Source organism: Myodes glareolus, chromosome 6 (assembly GCF_982192425.1).
Source record: "Myodes glareolus chromosome 6, mMyoGla1.1, whole genome shotgun sequence".
Taxonomy (NCBI): Eukaryota; Metazoa; Chordata; class Mammalia; order Rodentia; family Cricetidae; genus Myodes; species Myodes glareolus.
Window position 1 is genome coordinate 68,028,496 of NC_142031.1, and position 23,830 is coordinate 68,052,325.

Sequence of the window (23,830 nt, forward strand, 5' to 3'; positions counted from 1 at the left end):
CTCTGTTATTAAGTTAAATATTATTCACAGTCTGGAGAAGTTCTATTATAACTTATCTCTTGTTCCTGTTCTTCCATATGGGCAATCAAGGATATTTATCATTAACAACAACTTAAATGCCTTAACTGAAAAAGTTAGGCATTTTGTACCAAGGGTGCCTAATATCCAACTCAGTTTATGTACTCTGCTATCTACCACTTGGAATCCAAAGCAGAAACTAAAAAGGCATTAAGGTAGAAAATGTTCTAACTTAATTGTGAACACCAGCAGAGAGCAGATGATAGGTGTACAAAGAGGATAAGGAACAATCCTCCATTCAGTTCCTATGCACACATCCCTATTGAGTGGTGTACCTCAACAGTATAAGCCAAACCTGCCTAGGGAAAAAAAGACATATCAAATAGAAAGATATTTGAACATGAACATCACGTTCAGAAACAAAGTTGAGATTATTAATGAAACTATTCCATCCCTTTCTTTTTTCCCATCGCAATCTAAGTTATTGAGGATAGGAATTCAAATAAACATATCTTACCAAAAATAGCTATTCAAATAGGAATGTTTGTCATTTCTAGATGTATACTGGCAGAGGGGAATCAGAAAGATAAATGACTTTCCTGCCCTACTCAGGAGTTATTGTTATCTTCCAGTCTGCGATGCTCACTCATTATCCAGAGGTACTCACACCCAGGCAGTGCATAATTTGTGAGCCAAAAGTAAAATGGTGAAACATTTCTCAAGGTGCTCTCACCGTTTAAAAAGAATTAAATGCAAGAAGCATACCTCACATTGTCTCTTGAATGCATTAAAATTCCGCATATAGAATTCTGTGCATCATTTCCCCATGGTATGCTAAAACACTTTTCAAATCCCAGATCATGGAACTTCTGGGCTTTCTGGGAAAATGGTATGCTTTCCAAGGTCCCCAATACTCATGCACCATATTTTACAGATTTTCAGACTGAGACCTAGGCATGGTAAGCAGCAAGAGTCACAAAGTGAATATCTCCAGCCTGCTTACCAATGGACAAAATAATCACCTGAGCTGTTTACTTCCATTTTAATCAGTCAGCCAATCAATTCTGAAATGAGAGCTTGCTTAATTATGCTCTTAGCCCAGTGCTTAGCTCTGGCAGGAAGTACCCAAAGAGCATAGTGCAGTTCTGCCCTCTAGGAAACTTGACTTGGACACACCCAAGACAATTAGAGAACCAAACAGGATGAGATGCAATTAAGAGAGAAAATGTTAAGTGGAAAGGCTATAAGTGCTTTAAAGGGCTCAAGGGCGTGGCTCCAGCAGAGAGAGAGAGAGTTCTGAAGAAAAAGAGTTGCCTTTCTCTCTGCCTTGTCAACTTTCTCAGCTCTTTCTTACCACATCGTCAATGCCTACAAATGAGAGAAACCAAAAGATGCTTCCAGTGTGTTCCAGGGGATGTGGCTGTCATCTCAGCTCCTAGCTGCTTCTAATTTCATTGCTTTTATTTTTGCATGCTTTCTGTTTTTAGTTTTGTTTTTAAAACAGAGCCTCACTCTGTAGCCTGTGCTGGCCTCAGGCTTCTTTGTGGCCGCCCTCCCACTGCAGTCTCTCATGTGATATGATTGCAAGTATGTACCGATTTGCCCGCCTTCTGATCTTTTCCCACTCACTGTGTTACTTTGGTTGATGCCCATGTGTCAGTCTGAAATCTTCTACTGGCCCACTGCAAACATCTTCAAAGCTATCCTATGTCATTTCTCAACAGTTGCCTGAATCCATCTCCTCTCTTACCAATTGTTCCATTCATATACATTTTCAGAATGCACTATAAAGTGAAAGTCATGCACTCGCTCCTCTAACAAGACTATGGCTCACCAAAAGGCTACAAGGGGACTTTCAAAATTAGAGATGTTTAAAAACAAGAATATTTCAATTTTCATCAGGGTGGTCTCACACAGTTTGCCAGTAATATGAAGCAATCACGGTGTGATAAGGCCCTTCACTTTATCCCTTTAAAGATGATTTAGTGTGTGTGTCTGTGTGTGTATTAGAGAGAGAGGGAGAGAAAGTGCATGTGTGTGCACACATGTGGATGTGAGAGGAGGATGACACTTGATTTCCTGCTGCATCATTCCTCACCTCCCCACCCTATTCCTATGATACAAAGTCTCCAAGGGAAACTGGGGGTAGGCTGGTGGCCAACAAGCTCCAGAAATTCTTCCATTTCTCCTCCACTCCCATAGATGCATGTGCAATGTAGGACTATGCCTTGGTTCCTACATGGTTATTGGTGGTTTTAATTCATATCTTAGGAGTACAGCAAGTACTTTTACCTGCTGATCCATTTTACCAACCCAAAGACACAAACTCATCTAGATAAATGTAGAAAACCTAGTGTTTGATTGCAGATGAACACTTGAAGAAAAACAATTAATCTTTTGAAGAACATTTTTTTTGCCTACACTCAAATTATTTCTTTTTGCCTACTGGCTATTACTCACTGGCCAATGACCTTCATCTTATCCTTCTTATTACGCAGCCAATGACGACCAGAATCTTGTGAAATAGAATGCTTACAAAGGGGAAATGGAAGGAACCATTACTCCAACCTGACACTTTCTTCTGTCTTCCTTTTTTACTAAGTAATATGTCAAACTAATTCAATTCATGGTGTCAATTTTTCTCCAGCAGATCAGAAGCAAATGAATGTGCTCTACATAATCAGGAAGGCAATGAAAATACAGAGTTCAACATGGACCAATCCAAGACTATAACATGCTCAGAGATAAAAATATTTAATGCAGAAGTTAACATTAATGCAAAAGTTAACGATTCATATATCACTTGTTATCGTCACCTGTCAACACTTCAGACAGTCCATTATAATATTTAGTATTTTTTCATACTTTATCTTGTAAAAAGAATTTTATCCCTCTTTCACTGTAGTCCTCAACATGGAAAAAAGGCCAGAGCAGAGCTTTAAATTTTAGACGAGAAGGCTGATAACCAGGTTTTCTGGTGACAATGAAATTCCTACCCTCATAGGAAGGACTAATTTTTTTCAGCCATTGCCAGCAGGTTATCACCAGAACCAATTCTAAATCCATCCTAGTTGATCAATGACAGCTTTGCATCATTAACCATGCTTCTGAATGCCAGCCAATCAGTGACAGCCCAATATTTCTGAAAAATAGCCAATGAGTAACAATGATTTTTAAGTAACCATGCTTTCATTGCTAAAGGTCAACCAATATCTAAACACTCTTGCTTTTGATATTTTTGTCAATGCCTGAACTCTACGATTGCTAACCCCTTATATAAGATGAGGTCACAGCTTTGCTCAAAGTGGCCCCACAAGCATAGGTCTCCATTGTCATAAAGCTAACATTGTGTTTTATGCAAAAAGTGATATCCCTGCATGAATAAACTAGTTCGATCGCACATTGATATATTTAAAGATTTGAATATCTTTTGCCTATTTATTTATGTTCCCACTTATTTAAAATAGAATGCTCAATGGTTAAATATCACAAAAGATCAGCAATGGTCCAAGCTGCAATGTCAAAGTTTGTCTTTAATTAAAGCTTGATGTGTCAGCTTGTTCGGAGGAAGAATTTGCATCAATCACCCATATTTCTGCCCCCCTTTTCTAATGAGTCCTTGTATCTGAGCATCAAGTAAATTATCACACAATAAATATGGAGATTACACCAAAAAATCACACTGTTGCAACATGATGTGCAAATCAGGCCCTCCAACATTAGCACTCATCTCAGAATTCTCAAAATCCTCAGATAACACACGCTTGAAAGAGGCTCTCAGTGCCTGTTCCAACCTGCTCAAACCTAAGGTAAGAGATAAAAGTGGGCACTTTCTTTGACGATAGTTGGAGCGTTGAAAATCATGAAGTGTTTTCCTTTCTGAACAGCAGCTGCTTTTCTAACCCCAAAGGGCTTCCTTTGGTGACACTACAGACACCAAGCCCAGCTTCCTTCAATAGATAAGTTGTATTTGTCAAAATATTTTCAGTAAGAATATAATATACAAATAATATAGAACTTCAGATGGCATTGTTTTTCTTAATGTTGCTTTTTAATGTTCTTATATATCATCCCTACCTAAACTTATGATTATAAAAAAACATGCCTAAGATGCCACATAATATAGATACTCTTGTTATACAAAAGATACATCTCTAAGACTTATTCTTAAAACTATACAGAGGCCTTTCTGTATTTTATATAAAATAAATATCAAGTTGCTGATATATTGTATTTATCCATGATAACTACGGTGACTGCTGAGGATCTCTTAACTAATAGACTGGTCTTCTTCGTCTGTGCACTACCCACAGTACCCTCTCTGATCTCTCAGGTTCATATCCCACTGCTTCTGCCCTACGTTGTCACTGAAAACAGTTCTTCTGCTACTGCTGTAGCTATACCTGCCCGAACCCAACACCTCCTCCCCAGACCCTACCAAACACTTAGGATCAGACGCTATTTTATGAGATTGATATTCTTCCTATAAAATCTCTTGCATTTTAAGTCAATGTCTTCATTTATATATTACTTAAAATATTATTCTAAAATGGTAGTACATTAGAGAATATACTGGATTTTTTGATAATTCCCACCTGTTGCCTTGCATCGTAGCTATTGGTGAACTATAGGTAGCTATTATCCTTCCTCATTAGTTTTCAATGTCCTTTAATGTAAAATGATGCATACTTCCTATCATATGATACTTACCAGAAGCTGTGTAAATGAGCAATGTGTTCTCTTTTTTATGGGGCAGGGAGGCAAGGAAGGCTCCTCGACATGAGCCAATTACAGTATATGAGATTCAGCTATCAAACAAGAGTCTGACCTAATCTAGCTTATTTCTACTTATTTTTTTTAATGTTTCTTCTACAGTAGATGAATCCTGAGCTCTATAAGAAATAAAAGTCAGAGCAGTGTATTCACAGAGTATATAAAATAGGTTTTAAAACCTCCAGGTATTAGTAATTGTCAATCATTCAAAAGAGTCTATCAATTTAACTCCGTTGCAGCAGAAATGTGTGTGCTTGGCTATCCCTAAGAACACTATGTACTCCTAAAATTGTCATGTTTATGGATCCCTCAAAGTACAGAAGATGCCTCACAGAGGCTTGTTAAGATGACTAACAGGAACCAACATCACACAAGGAGTCATAAGGACACTACCATTGGTCCTTGCTGGATGGAGGCCTGAGCAATTGGTACCACTTCTTCATGACAACTAAAGGTATCAGTGGCTCCAAAAAGACTTGGAATCTTTATTAATACATATACCAGCCTGGGTGCTTTAAGAAACATAATGTGAGCTAAGGAGAGAAAAACAAATTTGGATAAAATGAAACCTGAGTCTAGATGGGCTCCTGCTTCTAAGTTTGCCAGTTTCCATCCTATGAGGCTTTTGTGGTATGGGCTCCTTCTTATGTAGTGCCCTCCCCTGACCTGGGTCTGGGCAGCACCTCATACTCACTGAGCTCCAGCTGGCATCCTGTCTCCACTCTCTCTCCTCCTGTGCCCCCCTCTCTCCTCCTGTGCAGGAGTCCCCCTGAGACTGTGGATTCTATCCCTTTTCTTCTCCACCTGTCTCCTCTCGGAGTTCATCTGCTTTCAGCACTTCCTCTCTCACCAGGATGTAAATGACTCCCAAATCTATTTCTCCACTTTACATGTCTAGCTCTCTCCATCACCGTGTGCTTACTGCATGCTGCTGACAGGCAATCATTACTTGGCAAATACTTGCTGCCTGATTGTGGGACGAGATGGAAGTGATCTTCTTTCAAGTAAATGAATAAAGGGCTTTGCTGGGTCAAGATGGCCTGCCCTTCCTAAATTCAAAAATTGAGAGAAAAGGATACAATTGCTATAGGTAAACTCCTTGGAGTAAAAGACTGTATAATCTTTGTTCATTGTCTCCTGTTTTATTTGCTGCACACTGCCTCAAGAAAGTACTTCTCTCCCTTCATATTTGTGCCACCATCAGGAGGCTCACATTAGTGTTAGGTCTCCCTTTTATTTCTGTTTTTCATTCAACTATCATGCTTTTAAAAATCATGGACCCATTATACTGGCACTTGACTCAAAAGAGGCTAAGTCTCTCATCTGTGGGATTTTTAAACTTGGAACTCAGAAAGTTCTCTCTGCTGGTGTCTGAAACTGGAAAATAAAAAGTACCAGTGATGTTTCTCATCAGTCAGTCCCTGATGTTATTACGTGCCAGGTACCATGAGGTAAAAACACTAGAACAAAAGCGCTTCTTGTTATTACAGAAAGATAGAGGATAAAGAAGCAAGTGGATGTGTAGGATGTCAGAAGGCAGCCATTGTCCATCACTAGTAATATACAAACCCAGGATACTCAATTCTCAATGAAAACAAAACAATCATAGTACCCATTATAATACATCCTTACCTCCCGTTCTTAGATGTATGGGTGTTGAACATAAGAACAATAAATATCAAAAGTTGTGTGCTTACTGCTGGGACCCTGGGCAAGAGCACTGGTTAATCTCAATGGAGCATGAAACAAACAAATAGACATGAAGCTAAGAGAGATGTTTGTGAGGAGGCTGGGAGATGGACAGGGACTGTAGGGAGCTTGGGGAGGGGCGTGTGAGGGGTCAATATTCATTGCATACATGCTCCAATTTGATCAAGAATGAATTGAGTTAATAAAAAAGAACAGTGCCCGTAGTAATCACAAATGCTACTGTGGGAGTTTGGGGTGCCATGCGTTGCATTAAGCATGGTCGGCAGCACAGTTTGTCCAGATAGACAAGCTTGGAACATCTGCCTTATTTGATAGCTGAAGACACTGGGATGCTGGTCAAAATCACAGAATGGGCAACAGAAGTGTCACTGAGCCCCAGCTTTCTCCCTTGTAAACTTGTTACTTCTACCCACACCATACCGTTGCTAAGCAGCCTGTGGGTACCGGAACCTGTGCTAAATAAAGTACATCTTTCCTTAAGTAGCTCACATCCCACCTGGGGAGGCACATCCAGAAGGAAGCAAGTCAAATTAAGTTGCTTTTCACCGAATAGGCAAAATTGAGTACTCATAGAGAAAACGAGTGTGGATTTTAATTCTCAGCCCCATTTAACTACTTAATTCTGGGTGGAGCAGGTCTGGCCTATTTGTGTACTACCTTCACTTGAAGCTGGAGACAAGGGCAGTTGCTCCAGGGTTACATGTGGGCTAGGCATCCCATCTACAGGGTGGTACCTTGGATAAGTTATGCTGGGAATTTGCTGATAGATAGAAAAATGGGAAAATGACCTCCTAAAATGCCTGCCTGACTCAGCGCCTTTAAGATTCACTCAAAGGCATCCTTGGATGTGCTTGGATCCTGCTCCAGGGGTGTGTACTTGGACTGTGAGCTCAGGAAGATGGATCAGCCCAAACATTAGTATAGCCTTTGATGAAGGAATAGCTTTGACTCTTCATCAAATGCATATTTATCATCCGAAGTGCAAGGATATTACTGAGTTGTGATTTTGAAAAGTTGTTTTCTTCTTCTTTGCTACTGTAATATATTTCTATTAAGTTAGCTGCCAGTGAATTAAAAAAGTAGAAACCAGGAATGTGCAGGCTCCCCTTCTGTCATTTATTCTGTTTTCCTACTTCTCGACACTCCATTTGGCCTTTCTCAGAAATCCCATATCAGGAATTCTGTTGTCCCAAATCCCTTGGCCTGCAGCACAAGCAGCAACCCATAGGGACATTGCAGAGACAGGAGAGGGACCAGGGAATGGAGCAGAAAAGTAGATTAGGAAGTACCTCTTAGAAGCTAAAGTGCTTAGAAATTGAATGTCAAAACTCAGCAAGATTTCTCGTCCCTGAGGGCACCTTTACTCATCTGGACAAATATTAAGTTCATTTCCTCACTACTCTCCTGGAATTCACATGTGAGTTAGTTCAGGAAACAGAGGGAAACCCAAGACATGTCACCGTCTCCATAAGTTCTCCTTCATACTCAGTCTAGGCAGGATTGCTGCTACCTCGTATCTGTTATAGCTATGTTTGTGGTCCCCATTGCCAGTGATATCTATGTTTGCTGTCCCCATGGTTAGTCCATCAAGAACTCTGCCTATTCTTCATTGATAGTTTTATGGAGCTCACAAGATCAAAGAGACTCGGAACTGATGAGGTTGAGGTCTAAACTCAGACAGACAAATAAGTTAGTGACTGAAAAGTTACAGAACCCACTCTGAGGCTCTATTTCCCTATCAGAACAAAGGACGATAATAATAACCCATGCCTATCCAGGTTCTTTGATAAAAATAAAGGAAACAAACAACAGCTCACAGTTATAGAGAAATTGCTTTGTGCTAGACACTACTTTGAGCTATCTGAGTGCATATGCATGGCCTCCTTAAAACTTCCCGACATACTAGAAGGTGGATTCTGGTATGAATTCTATTTCACAGTGACTTAAAGTCTGAGAACTGTTATATACTTAAGGTACTTAGCCTAGAAAAATAAACATGATACCCACAGTAATAAGACTAACTACACTCTCAGGCACATTGAATGTATACTGCAGGGGGCACAGACCCTGTCTGCAAGAAGTAGATAGGCACAGCTTTAGAATGTATGTCAGGGCTGGATAGATGATTCAGTGATTCAGGATCCAGGTTCAATTTCCAGCTCCCATATGGAAGTTCACAACTTCAATTCCAGGGACCCCAACACCTCTGGCAAAACACCAGTGCACATACAAATGTATGTCTGATCATGGTTTTGTAACACCTGAGCTGTATCTGTGCTCCTCATGTTTCCATCTTTATAAACTGAAGGAACTTGCTGAGATTTTAGTCACTGTCAATGTGTAACCCTGGCCTTCCTGAGAGAGTCTTTGAGTGTGATTATTGCTGACACCACATATATCGCAACTGTACTAGAACACAGCCCCTTAATGCATTAAGTCAAGCTGCCACTATGGAGAGTTCTCTACTCAAACACATTAAATTTCTCAGAGAAAACATAAGTTTCAGCACCTACACATAGTGGCTTTCATACATTTTTTTTTCATTTCTTCAGGAAATGGAACCTGAAAGATAGGATGGGGAGGAAGCTTCGGGGTGTTTGATGTTCAGCCAGAGTTGTTCATTCCTTGGAGAAAGCCAGCTAGCATACCAACTGCTTTATATGGGAACCAAGGCCCACAACATTCATTCTAGGTGCCTGTGCTTGACCTCATGATCACATATTTGTAAAAAAGTATGAGCAAATAAACAAACTAAAGAATCTTGTATAGGCTTTAGTGTCAGACAACAGAATATGAGTAATTTAAACATCTAAGAGAAAGTTGACTCTATGATCTGCTACCTTGGTACAATATCACACATCCATGAAAATATTCACTATGAAGATGAGATAAACTAGAAAATAATACTTAAAATATTTACAATGTAAAATTAACTAAAAGGAAAGCATCACAATATGAATGTTCTTATTGAATATAAGAGCACTTGTGAACATTAATAAAAAGTTAATATAAAAGGAACTAAACATTTGTATTAGGATTATAGGATTCTGGGCAATGTTTCTTTATATTTAATACATATTCTATTAGCTTGTAGTAAAACATCAACATTAAATGTCAAAACCTTAAGAGAAGAGGCAATGACTAACAACTGTGCTTGCTGTCATTTCCCTGCTCTACTGAAAGTTAGCCCACAAGACATATCCATGTGCTGATGATCACCTGACATTTAATGGTGCAGGAGAACTGTCTGTATTCTGTCAATCATGTTGTAAATAATCGCTGATTGGCCAGTAGCCAGGCAGGGAGTATAGGTGGGACAACCAGACAGGAAGTAGAGGCGGGGCAATGAGAACAGGAGTATTCTGGGAAGAAGGAAGCACTCTCCCCAGTCCTGCCCAGATCACAAAACAAGCAGGATGTGACCTGCCTCACTAAAAAAGGTACTGAGCCATATGGTACATTTTATACATAGATACAGATGCATTTACACATAGATACATAGGTACCTAGATAAGGATAATGGATTAATATACATTATAAGAGCTAATACGAAGCCTGAGCTAATGGGCCAATTAGTTTATAAGTAATGCAGACTCTCTGTGTGATTTCTTTGAGACTGAATGACTGTGGGACCTGGTGGGAGGACAGAAACCAGGCAGGACAGAAACCCCAACAAACAGCCCCTCCTGTTACAATTTAAGTCATACTTAGGCCTATTACATACTTCTCCACATCCATTTTCAAGTGAAATACAGACTATTTGGGGACTTCTTAATGACTGTAACAGAGGGTTAAAAGTCATGAGTCACCTTGCACTTTCCACAATTGCACATTCATTTTCTGACCCACAGTTGAGGGTTGTCTAATGAATGTTCTCTGAAAGTCACAAGAAATTCTCTTCATATTTTACATTTTATTGTATCAGTTTTGGTTAGAGGTATAGACTTGCTGGCAAAGCTGAAGAAAGAGTACCATTGGAAATGGTGAAACATTTTGACCAGAAATTACCCTTTCTCTGAAGCCTGTTGAAACCGTCCCAGAGTGGACCCCATGATCATCTCTCATGGAGACAAGGATACCTCAGTCGTAATTTTCTGGCCTGTATTCTGAAAGCCCATTTCAAGCCACAATCCACACTTTGCCAATTCTCCTATTCACTTGTTGGAGTCTTATATCGCTGAGTTAAGAAGGCTTTGTTCTGCTCTGTTCTGGACTGGCTCCAATTGGTAGCACTAGTCTCCCTGTAAAATGGAAAGCTTACCCTCTGTGCCAGAGGGGAGAATTTAGCAAAGCATTTGAGACATCATAAACATTCCACAGTCAGGTTCAGCAGCTGAGTCAGTTCACATCCTTCTGGCTTGCATCTTGCTCACATTCCAGGGCAGTAGAGGTAGGACAGTCACCCCGGGCAGGAAGCTAAGGCTTTCTGTCATTATAGGTAAAGTGTTCTGTTTGAGGGACAAGGAGTCACTAAAAGATTTCTAGCCCATGTGATGGGGCCAACAGAACATTCTACATCTGTATGGCAAAATAGTTATGTGGGAAAGACACTGACCCAGCACTTTCTATATAGGTATTCTAAAGGCACACTCAAGAAACACATCCAGACATGAAATAGGTCCTGGAAGTTAAATTCAGGTATTTTGAAATGTATAAAAATAAATTTATGTCTGTGCTAACCTGGGATCTAATTTCCTGTGCTAGCCAGTATCTCCATGTAATAAAGTCAGAAAGACTGCCTATCTCAAATGACTTGCCTTTTATTGAAGTGTCACCTTACCTCCTGCATTGGCTGTGGGTCATGATCTCAGTTGCTAGCTGCAGATGGAAAAGGTTGACTCCTGGGTCTGTACGTGACCACCCTACTTCAAGGGAGTCTGAAACACTTCCCTGTGTTTTAGCTTCCATGTCATCTGCCACTGACACCCCCCTCATGCAGGAAAGGACAAGAAGATTGAAAGAGTCTCCATTTGCTCACAGGTCACCTTTACTGGAACACTGGCTAACATGCTTCTTAACTCTTCATTCCCAGGCACATCTGTGTTCCATGAAATAACATGGCAGAGTGGAGAGCTCTAGTCAAGACTCTTGGTCCTATTGTTCTGGAATGTGCATAACGCTCACAGGGCAGGGCATTTCAAATCCTGCCTCTCAAAATCAGCTTTTAAAAGCCTGGTTTTGTAAGAAGTCATCACCCAAATGACCATGACATCCTCTACAATCCCAAGGAAGGAAAATCAATAGAACACCACTACATAGATTTAAAGAGAACTGAGCTCTGAGCTTCACTGTAAATATTTTTCCTCCTTCAATAAATTCTCATTTCTCACCACTTTCTTACTTTAATACATTAAAAAATAAGATTTATTTATTTATTTTTATGTGCATGAGTGTTTTACCTATGCCCTAGTTACTTTTATATCTCTGTGAAGACCCATCATGGCCTAGGCTACTTATAGAAGAAAGAGTTTATGGGGGGCCTTGCAGGACCAAAAGGTTAGCGTTTGTGACCATCATAGCAGGGAGCATGGCAGCAGGCAGGCAGGCTTGGCACTGGAGCAGTAGGTGATAACTTTATCCATAAGCACAAGGCAGAGAGAGAGAGAGAGAGAGAGAGAGAGAGAGAGAGAGAGAGAGAGATGAACTGGGAATGGTGTGGGCTTTGAAAACACCAAGGCCCCAGGTAGGCAGATTTTCTTTGGGCTGTCAGCTCACAAAAAAATGACACAGAGACTTATTATTAATTATTAAAGCCTGACCTATAGCTTATCTTTGTCCCACGAGCTCTTATAACTTAAATTAAATCATTTTGATTCATCTACATGTTGCCATGTGGCCCATGGCTTTTGCTTCTTCTCATATATGTCCTGCTTCTCTGTGTCTGGCTGGCAATCCCTCCTTTCTTCTCCCCAGAGCTCTCTCTGCCTAGCTGTTGGCCATTTAGCTTTATATCAAACCAATTACAGTGACATATATTTACACAATGTAATTAAATATGTCTCAACACCCCATATGCCTGTGACATACCTCTTCCAATAGCCTGCACCATTCAAATACTTCCCAAACAGTTCAACCAACTGAAGGCCTAGTATTCAAATATATGAAACTATGGGAACCATTCTCATTCAAAACACCACAACCTATGTATGTGTATGTGCTCCATGTTTGTGTCTGGTGCCCACAGAAGCTAGAGGAGTGTTAAGAGTCCCTGGAACCTGAGTCCTCTGCAAGAGCAATAATTACTAGGCCATTTCTCCATTATATAACACTTTTTTAAAAAAAAAATTCAACAAAGCATAAAATCTTGATGATTGTATAGATGGTTTTATTTAGCTAATAGTTCTTAAAATTTCTAGTTCACTGAACAAGATCCTGGAATTCTTTGATTTTCTTTGACCTATTTCGTTTTCTATTTGTGATGCTTGATCATATCTGGGATCAACTAAAACCCAAGCAGCTGGACACATCTTTGAGAGGATTTTTTTTTCTTCTTTGGTTTGGATCATCTGAGGTAGGAGAACCACCCTAAATTTGGGCCGAACCTTCCCTTCTGATGGCAGCTCACATAAAAGGACAAAGAATGAGGAAACTTGTGCTCTTTGCCTGATTGCCCTCAGTCTCACTGGTAAGGTCATCTGTCGCTCTTGAGGTATTTCTCCATCTGGGGTTAGAACCTCCTTCTTCAGGACTACAATATAGACTGAGACCAGCTGAGACATCCAGCCTCATGGATGGAACAATTACCAAATACTTCCTCTTTCCATCAGGAGACAGTCATTGTTGAACTAGCTGAACCAAAGCCTGTAAGCCACTCTAATAAACACATACACACACACACACACACACACACACACACACACACACACACTTACACACACTATTTCTTCATCTAGAGAACACTAACTAATAACTGTTCAAACTTAAACTCATGAAAGTACTCCAAAGATGGATGGACATAGGATCATCTTCTCTTCATCTGTTTACTATGCACATTGGGGCTCAATTTGTCAATTGTAGTCTATTAGCACATTGGAACACCTATATTAAATTCCATGAACTAGATATCTTATAACCTGGAGGAGTTACTTTTTTTCCATTGGTAATCAAAGTAGCCATTAGGTTCAACCTCGGTTGAGGATCCACTTTCTGGTTCCTAGAAGCTGCCTTCTAGCTACATTTTCAAATGATAGAAGGCAAGGTAGGCACCTGGGCTTGTTTTTAATAGGAAAAATAATTTAATCTGGAGGGGTTTTATCTTGTGAATTAATCAGTCCATGTAGACCTATCTACTGTCACCACATTTAGAGAATAGGTGACAATATGCAGATGGGAGGGGGCACAGACATGCAGACCATCATAATAAAATGGCATTGGAGAACACAGAACACCCTGTGAGTCCTAGATGCTTTGCACACACTGTCCCATTTAAGACCAATGCTTTATTTTACCGTTTTACAGGTAAGAAACCTGAAGCACAAATCACCTGTGGTTCAGAGTACTAGGTCAGCTCTCACTTGGTTTTACAACCAACAATCTTAACCGCACCACTCAGCTTCCTTTCTGCCGTACTAGTAAGCAACCAGCTCTTGCACTTCAATGTCTGACCTTAAATCAAGTCCTGTAAAAGATTTACCCTAAAGTAAGCCACAGGGAGTGGTGCCCTTTTATGATTCCTTCTATTTGGGTGCACATGGAACAGAGGGCTTATCTGTAGATGAAATAACATGGCTAAGTTAATGGAAGAGTTTCTCATGGTAGTGCTACATTATATGAGGGTCAGTCTTAGCACATGGACTGAGAAGTTTTCCTATTAATTCTGTAGAATGAAGCTGGGCTGCTACCGAGGATCGATGCAGGGGCCTCATGGTAAGCGACTGTAAGTAGGAATCTCAAATTCAGTGCAAGGAGTCAGGCTCTGAATCTCTGGCAGAAAGAAAATGGAGCATGTGCCTTACGATACCAAGAATCTAAATCTAGTCGAAAGTCACATAAGTGAGAATGTGGCCAACCCAACACTTTATGAGAACCTAGCTGACCCATGCCAACCTTCATGAATCCTAAACGCTACGTGAAATACATCTTGTTGTAAGCTGCTACTTTGTAGTCATTTGTTGACCTTCCAATTGTTTGTTGGGTTTGCTTGTTTTGGCCAATGTTCTGGCTTGCGTTTATTTCATCAGCCTCTTATATGGTGCGGGAGAATTGTCTGTATTCTGTCAATCATGTTTTAAATGAACACTGATTGGCCAGGCAGGAGGTGTAGGTGGGAAAACCAGACAGGAAGTGGAAATGATGTAAGGAGAGCAGGAAAATTCTGGGGAGGAAGAAGTTGATTCCTCGCATTCCTGCCCAGATCACCAAAGCTGCAGGATGTGAGCTGCCCCACTGAAAAAGGTACTGAGCCACATGGCTAACAGATCAGAAAAATGGTTTAAACAAGGTGTGAGAGTTAGCCAGTAAGAAGCCAGACCTAACGGGCCAATCAGCATTATAACTTATAGAGATTTCAGTGTGATTTTTCTCTAGGACTAATCAGCTGGGGGTACCAGGCAGGAGAGAGAAACACAAACAAACAGCCACTCATGTTACACCTATAGATCTCATAATCTATCTTCCATTATTTATTCTTCCAAATTTCCCTAATATGGGCATTAGGGACTCTCTCTATGCCATTCTCCAACGTCAAACTTAGCAACAACACGATAAAACCTACTGGGTGAAGCCAAACTCCCAAATCAATTGTAAATGGCCACCATGAACTCTTTCTGAGAGTTAAGGAAGTCAATTTTTGTGTCTAAGTCTCAGTGTGCTCGCATGTAAATGTTAGAACTGACACCTACGTCACAGTATCATTGAGAGGGATTAGGCTGGATGATAGAAATAAAGCTATTAGCATAATGCTGAATACAGAGTGAGAAACCAAAAAAGTATTAGGCACAATCACAATCAGGATGTGAAGCTTGGATTTGCATTTATGGACATTTATTTTGTGAACAGAAAGGGAAGAAGATAGGGATCCGAGAAAGAGAGGCAAGGTGGAATGACCTGGGGCAGTAAGACTTATTATGCGTGTGGAATGTTGAAAATGTGGTTTCCAGGTAGGTGGGGGGACCAGCTGAGCAGATGCCTGAAATAGCAAGCCAGACAGGGCTGAATTCAAGGAGGAATGGGGGCACAGAAGAGAACAAATGGAAATCTTCTTCCATTTCTTTTACCAGCGCCCACCTCTATTCTCCAAACAGGATAAGACTGGGTTTTTATTCTACTGCATGGACTGACTTTGTGGGAGCCTGGTTTGTTTGGATGTTCACCTTTATAGACCTGTATGAAAGGAGGAGGTCCTTGGACTTCCCATGGGGCAGGGAACCCTGACTGCTCTTAAGACTAGAGAGGGGGTGAAGGGGGAGGCAGGGAAGAGGTGGAATTTTTAACAAATAAATAAATAAATTTAAAAAAAGAAGAAGAAGGATATTCTCACTGTCTGAAGCATTTTCAATGAAGGAATCCTGCCTAAGGACATAGATATCACAGTTACACCCCATTGTGCAGACCAGCAAAGTGAACCCAAAAGGTGGAAAGTATTTGCCTTGGGGGTCATTGAACTATTAGATGGAAAGTCTGAGATTTGGACCCAAACAAATGGAAAAGGGAAGGATTCTCCATGCAGTGCATATTCATTTCCAAACCTACCCACTCTCACAGACCAGAGCAATCATGGAAGGAAACTAAAAGCAGCCATAATAATTTGCTTGCCGAAATTAGTCTCTTTAACACAAATTTTAAAAAATGACAGAAAAGAAAACCTAGGTTGGATTTTGATTTCATAGTAAAATATAAAGTTAATGTGCTAAGACTAGACTTTAAGAAGCATCAAAACAAGAGCTTTAGTTGTTAGTGAATATATCTTCACACACGGTATACCCATGCACATGTGTTTGCATATTTCTTTGTATGCATGAATGTTTGTATAGATGAGTACATGTCAGGGGTATTCATTTAGCAGAGCAACTCACTTCTTCCTAGAGTTGTGTCCTCTGATGCTGTGGACACGACATTCAATATCAGATGTGGCCTTCCAGTAGAATATAACATAAAGATAGCAGCCTTTTCTACCACTTCAAGAATAACATACCGAAGGACCATCTCAGACAGAGTTCTTGGTGAATAATTTGCAGCTTGCTAAAAAAGAAAGAAGAATATTTAAAGTGAGCAAAATAAGAGCTATAATGCCTATATGAGAAAGGGCTTGGTATAGAATATAGATAATGAATTCAAAAGGCCTAAGGTCACTAGACATATTTTTGCTTTTGAATTTCCAAAACATGCCTCTAAATATATTCAGGTTTCACACATGATTTTTTTATTTTCATCATTTAATAAGTATTTCTCGAATGCCTACTAAATGTTATATACAGTGGTCCATGCCTTAAGGGATGTCAGAGAGACACAACCCTATGTAGTGCTTACTATATAGGAAAAGGAAAGGAAACAAAGGAAACAAGCATTTATATGTATGTATATATATATATAATTTATATGTATATATTTATATATAATTTATATGTATATAACAAAGTTACATAATATGTGATATTTGGAGGAGTAAAGACAGTGTTTGAGGATAGTGTATTAATTAATAGGGGCCGTGTGACTTTTTAGAGAGAATGGCGAGCAAAGGAAAATGTGAAGATGGTGAGAAAAGTAGGCTGTTAGGTATCTGGATGAGAACCTTCTAGACAGAAAAAACACTTAGGACAAAGGCCAGGGGATGAAGTTGTCTAAAGAGTTTAAGGTCTATCAAGTAGGCCAGTGTAGGCTCACATAACATGACCAAGGCTACAAAGCAATGAGAAGACAAGGAAGAGAGCTAGGCCATGAAGGTCACATAGAACCTTCTGTTCCACTTTGAAGTGCAGAGTCACTGTGGAGATGCAGCAGAAAACTCTCACAATTTGACAGAAGTTTGTAGAGGTATGCTGTGCTAACCCAGGTGGATGGTGGCTCATGTCTAGAATCTTCTAACAGTGGTTAATAGAGGCTTCTAATAGTGGTTAATAGAGGTGGTGGTATTGTTTTGCTCTTGGTCACCATGCAACATGCTTCCTATTGACTGGTTAGAGCTAACAATGTAGTCTTAGGCTCTATTATTCATTCTCTGTATTATTTTAAAACTATGAATCTATGTTAAGGCTAATCAATAACTTCTCAGTTGGTATAGCCTTTGTTCTTATCTACCTGTGATGAATCTTACTGCTGATTTTTCCGTGTCAAGGTACCATTGTAAACACACTGTGAACTTGGACAGTGCTCTTTTATTCCTTGCATCTTCATTCACAGAAAAATAAAATTATAGTCATCATCCCAGTCACAGAATAGAGTGTTTTCTAATCTACTGAAGTTCTGTTTTCTTTCTAGTATTTGCTGCTGTCGAGTTTCTAATTCATCCCAGTCACAAACTTGATAAGATCAAGACATTTACATTCTTGAAGTGAGGTCTAAATTGCTATAGGTCATTATTGTTTAACACACTGGTAACATTAAATAAAGTTATGCCCTAGCTTTATTTACGGTTTTTAGAGTTATTATCCAAAGTAAAATTGGCCTGCTGGTTCTTACATTTGCCCTTTTGAATTACAAACACACACATGTATGCATGTATACACGCATGGATTTACGTGTGTTTGTATGCATACATGCAGGTATGCATGTGTGTATTCTAGAATTTAGTTTGGGTTGAATCTTTGGTTATTGATGGCTGTTGTTTGTTTGTTTTGCTTTATTTTCAGACATGAGCTCATGCCGATCAGCCTGGGATGAAAATCACCATATTGTCAAAGCTCCAAGGCTCTCTTTAAACTACTGATCCCCTATCTGGGCCTTTAAGAGCTGGCATCAGAGGTATACAACTAATGCCACTTGGCTCATGCTTTCCACTATCCTAAAATAACTAAGCAACAATAAAAACCAATAAAACATGCTTGATATTTCTTTTTTTTTCTTTCTCCACCATCCTGATTTCTAAGAACTAATAAAGATTTCCATAATCCATTTTTTTATTTTCAGGTTTAAAACTATCAATACTTTCAAACACGTTATTCATGTTTAATACCATATTCTTTTCTTATAATTCCTGAAGCTATTCATTGTTTTTCTTCCCTTTCAAAATGTGTTAAGAATATTAGAATGTTTAAAGTAGCAATGCACCATCATTATGTTATTGGTATCTATATTTCTAGTTTATCTTCATAACAAAAGAGCATTTCATGTTTACAGAGAGTGTGTATATATGTGTGTATGTGTTACATGATAGGTGCTTGTGTTTGTCCCTATCATCCATGCTCTTGTTTAGCTCTCCTAATGCATGCATGATAATGAATCTTTTGGTGTTGTTACATAAGTGGTGAGTAAGCACTGTGTGACCAAAATAGAGTTCTACAAAACCCTCCCATGGGAATAAAAATTGCGCTGAGCGTTAAAGCTGAGGTCAACAATGCATCCCTGAGGATTCCGGGTGAACACGGCTGCTGGCGTCTGTATACATTTCTCTATGCTAAACCAACACTCAGCCAGACTCAAACTCGTCAGCGGGCAGCTGTCTGCTCTCTGGTAGCTTTGTTTTCCTCCTCATCTTTCATGGTTTAGAATGTCACTTCTATATTTCAAGCTATAAATTTGTTTTTTTGAACGATCTGAAATCACCAGTTTGTGATTTTGAGCAAGGACCATGAGCTTCTAAGCAAATTCAGTCACTACATAATGCTTTTTACCACTGTGTCTGTATTTTCTTTCAGAATACAACTACATAGCTATAGGTTTGGAATTGTGGATTATACCCGCATTTACTTAAGGATTTTGTTTCTTGTAGTCTACTTCCTATATTCTTTAATTTCAACATTTGCAAGTTCCACGTGTATTGTGTATTAATGTCTCCAGAGAAAGAGGATGAAAAGATGTATAATAAGATATACAGGTATAACAGATTTACTTGATTATGGAGTTTGGCAAGTAAGTCTGCTGTGGACAAGCAAGTTATAGATCCAGGAGAGCCAGTGGCACGGGTGAAGTCTGAGAGTGGTCTGCTGGCTAATTTCTTTTTTTGCTTAAAGTCAGGTTTTTGCTCTGTTTGGAGCTTCAGAAAGTTTTAAGAATTAGCCATATTGTGGTGGGAAATCACCCTTATCTAAACTTCCCCAACTCCAATGTTTAACTCATCCAGAAAGACCTTAAACTGCTGCATAAGAATTGCCATCATATTAACATTGTAATTTGACTCTTTACATGGTTTAAGTCTATTCATGTCTTAATTAAATGTCCCAAAGAATGAATATGGTTCAGTTATTTACTTTATGACATCTTAAGGATATTTATTTTCATTATTTAAAATAGTACAAATTTCATTTTGCCAGGAAAAATTTGTAGTGGAATTAGAAAGCCTTCTTTCTTGACTTTTGCGATTGCCCTAGGGTTCAGAATTATTTCCAAAGTTTCCTGTACCTGTTCTCAACCTTCTAGTGTTGCATTGATTCTAGAAGCTTTATAGACTCATCTGGGGATCTTTCCCTTTATTTTCTGAGACATTTTACTTCCCCTTCTTCCCTCCTATCCTCGCAGCTTCCTCTAAAAGGAAGGATCTGGGAAATGTTCTGTAAAAGATGATGTCAGCCTCCTCTTCCTGGCTGTGGAGGAGACACAGATCCTGTCTCCAATCTAATAGGAAACACTCTTCCCACTTACTTCCGAGTCCAACTCCTGTCTCCCACCTCTTGCTTTCTCCCCAGCAAGAGCACCTGTGGCCTCTAGATACACAAATGGCAACGCGACCAACAATCTGGTCAAGAATACACACAAGTAAGACAACCTTGTGAAACTGTGAAGACTTCAGAATCCGTGTGATGGGAGGGTCCAGACTCTGGAAAATCAGAGCCCACTGAAGTGACTGTGGCTTTCTGGAAGCCATGTGTACCCCTGACGACACTCCTCTCCTTGGCATAAGAGGTGGTGCTGGAGATGCTTGGCAGAGCCTGCATGGTGCAAGACGGAAACCCAGCAAAGATGCTGAATATGTATGTCATGAGGCTGAAGTTTGAATGTTAAATGGAAATCTGCAGCTTCCAAGGCTGCAAGGACTTGAGGAAAGATGATCTGCGAGAGAATGAACTTAAGGGAATTGCACCTGCACTTATTGCTTAGACCGGGACTTCCTGTCTGCCCTCTACAATACTGAAGTGGCAGCCAGATAATTCTTCATCATTGGTGAAGCAAGGTAGAAAGGGGGGCCAACCTACTTATTAGACAGTGTTTGGAAATGCCCTAGCCTCAGCATGCTAGATATCGGTGGCAGCTCAGCCACCTTTTTGCACAGCTGAGTCTTCCATCACTTCTCTGTGTCCCCTAAGGAACAAAACTTCCCCAGCTGTGATCCCCACTCTACTCTCGTGAACTGTTTGAGAAACTATTAAGCTGAGTAAGAAGGGTAAGAAGACAGAGAAATAAGTGGGTAACCAAGTAAAAATTTAATTCATACAGTAGCAATGAAAAAACAAAACACATTTCCTGTGGAGAGGGATCCTCGCAAAGAACTATGGCTCTCAGTTGTCGCCTCTAGAGAACTGTGAATCATGCGTGAGACTGAATATATCCATGCCCCATCCTCAAGGAGCCTAGGCAGCGACTGGAGGTGATACACTCAATTAAAGCTGCCTTCCAAATAACAAAGGCAATCACACAGCGAACAAAGAAAATATTAGCCTACAAATATGTTGGGCAGGCCAGATGGTCCAGTGGATAAATACATCTACTGCCAAACCTGATAGCCTGAGTTTAATTCCTGGCATCAATAAAGTAGAGACCCAACTACTGCAATTTCTTCTCTGATTTACCCATGTGCATGACCCTCTCCACTCCCCAACATACACACATAAGTGTAACTTAAAAAAATTTAAGTGTATTTAAACAAAATATTCTTTATCTATCTAATACCTAAAGTGCATACCAAGTAGAATCAAAGGAAAATAAAGCCAAATGAAATGGACTTGCAGGCAACATTAGCATTTGGAACTCTTAAATATGATTGATAAAAATTACTACCAATCAATAAATTAATACAATGACATGATTAAAGAAAATTGGAAGTTGGAAGATAAATATGTAAAGTGATCAACTAAGTACTCAACTGTAAATTTGTAACTAAAAAGTAAATTGTTAAAGAAGTAATAAGGGAGATTTAGCAGTAGATGGGGTGCTGCTAAAGAAATGGCATTGGCCAGTAGCACAGACACTGATAGCAGCAATTAGTAAATGGGACCTCCTTAAACTGAGAAGCTTCTGTAAGGACATAGTCAAGAAGACAAAATGGCAGCCTACAAAATCATAAAGATCTTCATTAACCCCACACAGGACAGAGGACTAATCTCCAAAGTAGATAAAGAACTCAAAAAACTAAGTATCAACTAATCCAATAAAAAAATGAGTAAAGATTTAAACATAGAATTCTTAAACAGAAGAATTATAAAGGTCCAAAAGACACTTAAAAAATTGCTCAACATCCTTAGCCCTCAGGGAAATGCAAATCAAAATGACTCTGAAATACCATCAGAATGGCTAAGATAAAAAACACCAAGGTCCTTTATGCAGGAGAGGATGCTGAGTAAGGAGAACACTCCCTCATTGCTGGTAGAAGTGCAAATTTGTGAAGCCACTTTGGAAATCAAAGTTGTGGTTTCTCAGGAAATTAGGACTCAATCTACCTTCAGACCCAGCAGTACCACTCTTAGGCATATACCCAAAGGATGTACGCTCATACCACAAAGACATTTGCTCAACTGTGTTCTTAATAGTGTTATTTGTAATAGCTAGAAACTGGAAATAACCCAGGCACCCCTCAACTGAAGAATGAATAAAGAAAATGTGGTACATTTACAATAGAGTACTACTCAGCTGTCAAAAAGTAATGACATCTTGAAGTTTGCATGCAAATGCATGGCACTAGGAAAAACCCATCCTGAATGAGGTAACCCAGATCCAGGCAGATAAACAGGGTTATGTACTCACTCATAAGTGGATATTAAGCATAAAGCAAAGGATAACCAGCCTATAGTCCATGATTCCAGAGAAGTTAGGTTACAGGGAGAACCCTAAGAGAGTCATACATGGAACCCCTGGGAAGGAAAGACAGTCAAGATATCCTGAAAAAAACTGGAAGTGGGGGAGAAGGGAGGGTGAAGAGGGAGGGAGAGCGGAGAAGAGGGGAAAGAGAAAAACATGATAGAACAGGATGCTCAAGAAGTGGGAAGGACAGAGAGGAAGGAGAAAGGAAAGAGATATCTTGATTGAGGGAGCCATTAAAGGACTAGCAAGAAACATGGCACTAGGAAAATCCCCAGGAATCCTCAAGGATGACACCAGCTAAGACTCTAACCAACAGTGGAGAGGATGCCTAAACTAGCCTTTCCCTGTAATCAGATTGATGACTACCTTAATTGTCATCATAGAACCTTCATCCACCAACTGATAGAAGCAGATACAGAGATCTACAGGGAAACACTGGACCAAGTTACCAGAGACCAGTCCAAGAGAGGGAGGAGCGATAATATGAGCAAAGAGATCAAGACCATAGTGGAGATACCTACAAAAGGAGCTGATCTGAACTAGTGAGAGTCACTGGCTTTGGACTGATAGTGGGGCAACCTGCATAGAACCAAACTGGGCTTACTGAGTGTGGGGGACAGTTGCAAAACTTGGGAAGTATGTGGGATCACTGGCAATGGGACCAGGATTTATCCCTTGGACAGGTGTCTTGGAGCACATTCTCTTTGGAAGGACACCTTGCTCAGCCTAGATATGGGGGGAGGGCCTTGGTTTTTCCTAGAAGTGAAGTGTCAGACTTTGCTGACTCCCCATGGGAAGCCTTACCCTTTCTGAGAAGTGGATGGGGAGGGATGGGAGGGAAAAGGTGGAGTGAGAAGAGATGAAGGACGGGGAATGGGGATAGGTATGTAAAATGAGAAAAGATTGCATCTTTAAAAAATTCTTTCAGAACAGTGTTTAGGATGGAAAAAGGCTTAGTAGAAAATATTGAGACTTAATTGGGAAAACAAATGAGATGGGATGTGTAGAATTGGCACAGCCATTGTTGTTACCTGGTGGCAGTGACCTCGCTGTAACCACAACATCAAGAAGAAAATGCACACACACACACACACACACACACACACAAAATGTAGCATGATGATAGTACATTCTAAATCTACTATTTTTCTAAAATATTAAAAGATGTAGCATTACACATTATAAAGCCTACAAACGATGAACATATTGAATAAAAGGAAAA

The 23,830-nt window shown here is 39.8% G+C and overlaps 1 long non-coding RNA gene across 1 annotated transcript; it reads left to right on the plus strand.

The window, feature by feature from the left end:
- The first annotated feature begins 14,796 nt into the window (after positions 1-14,796).
- On the plus strand, positions 14,797-18,476 carry LOC146894284 (uncharacterized). The gene is made up of 2 exons (XR_015002038.2): positions 14,797-14,895; positions 18,288-18,476. It is a non-coding gene; the product is annotated as an uncharacterized LOC146894284 (long non-coding RNA).
- Positions 18,477-23,830: the final 5,354 nt, after the last annotated feature.